The sequence below is a fragment of the Podarcis cretensis genome (assembly GCF_951804945.1).
Source record: "Podarcis cretensis genome assembly, chromosome: 6".
NCBI lineage: Eukaryota > Metazoa > Chordata > Lepidosauria > Squamata > Lacertidae > Podarcis > Podarcis cretensis.
Window position 1 is genome coordinate 70,919,491 of NC_137175.1, and position 3,672 is coordinate 70,923,162.

General features: G+C 41.8%; 1 long non-coding RNA gene across 1 annotated transcript; it reads left to right on the forward strand.

Moving 5' to 3' along the window:
* The first annotated feature begins 236 nt into the window (after positions 1-236).
* LOC307219038 lies at positions 237-3,223 on the forward strand. The gene is made up of 2 exons (XR_013840281.1): positions 237-619; positions 2,707-3,223. It is a non-coding gene; the product is annotated as an uncharacterized lncRNA (long non-coding RNA).
* The last annotated feature ends 449 nt before the right edge of the window (positions 3,224-3,672 follow it).

Below are 3,672 nucleotides of genomic sequence, written 5' to 3' on the forward strand. Positions count from 1 at the left end.
GAGGGCTGAACTACACATTACATAGAAGTACTTTTCGGAAAAGTAACTGCATTGGAAGGGAGAAATGGTTTGGATCAGGGCCATGGTGCTGTGAAAGGGATCTAACCTTTTAAGCCATCAACTTATCCCCTCCTGGGGTGGGGAGGCAGGTAAGCCCCACCCTGCATGATCGATCACATGACACTGCATGCACACACTATTTGAATTGTGGTGACTATTGTAGCATTCGTACGGAGCCCCCGGTCGTCTCACGGACTATTGACCCGTACACCACTAATCTGCTGTCACCAACCAGGTCCTTCCCGGTAAAATCACTTCAGCCTCAGTCAGGTTCTCAATTAATAAAGAAGAGTGTATTTTATTTCAGACACAAACAAACTTTTACGGCATTCCAAATATTGTTGCTCTTTACTTTCTTAGTCTTATTTTCCTCTCTCTATCTCTTCTACCTCCCCTCACTCAAGAACCCACTGCCCTAACTCTCTCTCTATTACCAGCTGCCTACCAACTGCTTCTCCAACTGCCTTTCCTAACCAGGCAACTCACTAAAACCAACCAACAACCCACCAACAGCTCGCAACAACAACTCAAACCTCGGGCTAAGCCCTTTTATACACAGGTAGGCTCCGCTTCCGGCTTTCCTATTGGTCTATATTTTTAACCCTATCTCTCCCCCCTGTTCAAACATTTTCTAAATGAACAGGCAAATGCCACAACCATCAACTCTGGAGGTGAACGGCCCCCTCAAATATTTTATTGGGGAGGAGGCCGAAGGGACCACAGACCCTAGGAGTTGGCTGCTAATATCAGATTCTGGCAGTGATCTGGAAACTAATAACAGCAAAAACAATCACCAAAATCAGTGACAGGTTTTTGAGAGGGGTTGGGGATCAGATACCCTTTTTATGTCCAAGTGCCTACATTCTCTTTTTCTCTCTTTCTTAGCCTAAGTGGCAGTTTCACATTTTCCTTTTTATCCAGATATTTCTACGACATGCCCATACATAAGTCCAAGGCACCACTTTAACTCGCTCCTGCTACTGTATCTTCCAGTCCCAGATCCAAACTGTCCCTGTCTACTTCTCCTAAAATTACTATGCTGCAAAACACCACGACGGTTGAATTTCTCTACAATTGAAGCAACTCGTGAGGATGTTAATCTGTGGACCCTTTTTGAGTTTTGTAAATAGATGTGGTTGGTTGCCATTTTCAGGGCCTCTATCATTCTGACTGGTTTCCAGAGCCATAAAGTTATGGGCAGTTGCTTTGTCTCATTATCTCTTGGAAAAATACAGGGTCTGCCTTTTTTTCTTCTTCTTCTTATTGCTCCACTAACTTCACCAAACATTCATTTCACTTTCAAGAAGACAGAGACAACTGAAACCATGCAGAACCTATATTAACAAAAACAAGAGAATTCCAGCAAAGTTCTAAGCACTAAAATAAACAAAACCCAAATAGGTTCAACTGCTAGGATTTTATTTTCCCTTCTCATTTTTCAGTTTTATATTGCAGAATTTAATAAGAAAAACAGAGGGGAAGGGGTAAAGACACGATTCCCATGAAGTAACCCATTCAGACTAATCCTAGGAAAATACTTTTAAGAAGACAATGAGAGCTCTCTTGGATCAGACCAAAGGCCCACATACAGACACGAGGACAGCAGCATTCTGCCTATTAGTGCAGCCCCTCCAAATGTCCCTGCTTTCCTGCTTTAGAGCAGCCACCCCAGTTTCCGATTTGATACTGGAATGTACCATTTTTCTGTAGGATGTCCCTATTTTCACTGGAGGAATGTTGGAGGGTATGGAGTTATCCGACCCCCGAGCCATCTAAAGGCAATCCTGCATAGGAAAGGTTTTTAATGTTTAATGTTTCATTATGGTTTTATATATGTTGGAAGCTGCCCGGAGTGGCTGGGGTAGTCCAGTAAGATGTGTGGGGTATAAACAGTAAAATTATCATTATGGAATGGGATGTCCCTATTTTCATTGGAGAAATGTTGGAGGGTATGCTAGTAAGTCCCAGCACCAGCTGGTATTCAGTGACATACCGCCTTCAGTACTGGAGGAACTACAGAGCCATCACAGCTGTGGCAGTCAATGACAGCCTTATTCTCAAGGAGTCTGTCTAACCCCAATTTAAAGCTATCAGAGTTGAGGGACATTACTACATTCTGAGGTAGCAAACTCTGTGCACTGTATGAAGAAATACTTCTTTTTGTGTGTGCTGAATCTCCCAGCATTCATTGCATCCCCTCCGCCAACATTTCTCAGATGGGAATACATACATCCTATTCTACCCTCCAAAATTTCTCTGGTGAAAATAGGGACATCAAAAAGCAGGAACTTCCAGGATCAGATCAGAAACTGGGACGGCTTCTGTAATTCTGGGACTGTCCCTGGAATATCTTGGAGAGTCTGTATGACCCAAGGATCAAAAACCTTTCCTTACGCACTTTCTCCACACACCATGTATAATTTTATGCACCATTAGGATGTCTCCTCTTACCTGACTTTATTCCTTAGCTAAAAAGCTCCAAATGTTGTAAACACAAAGGAATTCTTCCAGCCACTTGATCTTTTGGGTTGCCCTTTGACTGGCTCTACAATACCCTTTATGAAGGTTGGGGACACAGTACCCATGTATGCCCAGTTTTCCATAGATCTGCGTAAAAGTAATTTGATATTGGTGTTTGTCTTAAAGGTGTAGTGAATGGCCATATCGCCACTGTTGGCCTCCTCCTTTTCCCTATTCCCACTGATGGCAGCTGAGGCAACAGCATGAATACAAATTGAATCTCTGCACCATCGTGAGGGCGAGTCTAGATGTAGAATGGCTCTCCGGATTGGGCTATATCCTCCCCATTGGTTTTCAGAGAGTTTAAAAATGAGCACTATGAGAGAAAAGCATACAGAGGAACAGGCCATCACAACTTTAAAGAGACTGCACTAATTAATATTATCTGAGGAGATGGAAATCCATGTTCAGATCAGTTGCTTTAAAGTTACAGCACCATATCTGAGCTTCTTTCTTTCTTTTTTAAAGAGGGAAATGTATAATAACCCATGTGAATGATATTCTGGGCCGAGGGTACGATATAATTTCAAAATAATTGCACATAAGCCTGGAATCGGAGCCGTGTATCTCTCTCAAAAGTGGAAATTTTATCCACTGCATGTGGACATTTATTAAAAATTAAATGGTGATAAATAATTCACAAGTCGCAAATCTGAATGAAGTTTCACAGTTTGGGAGGAATCTTAAGTAGCTTTTAATTATATGATTAACTGTTTCTTCCCTTCACCCCCCCCCCCTAAGGGCTGAAACCTAAGCTGCCTACCCAATTATCACATGGATGTGTTTGTACTGTATCCACCTTCGCATGGAAGCTCAAATTCCACCTTCTCTCCGCTAAGGGCAAGCTCCCAACTATTACTTGTAGCATATGGTAGCATTTTATTTCATATTTCTATTTATAAATACTTTATTATTACTTACAAAACAAACTTGCACATTATACTGCAGCCTCGCTGGTTCCCAGCTATGCAATAACACTGAGCATTCTTGCATTGCGCTTGACTCAGCAAAAAGCCCAGGTACGGCAGCCATTACTATAATTATAGCCTTTTATTATATCTCCATGTGTTAATTATTAAAAAAATAAAACAT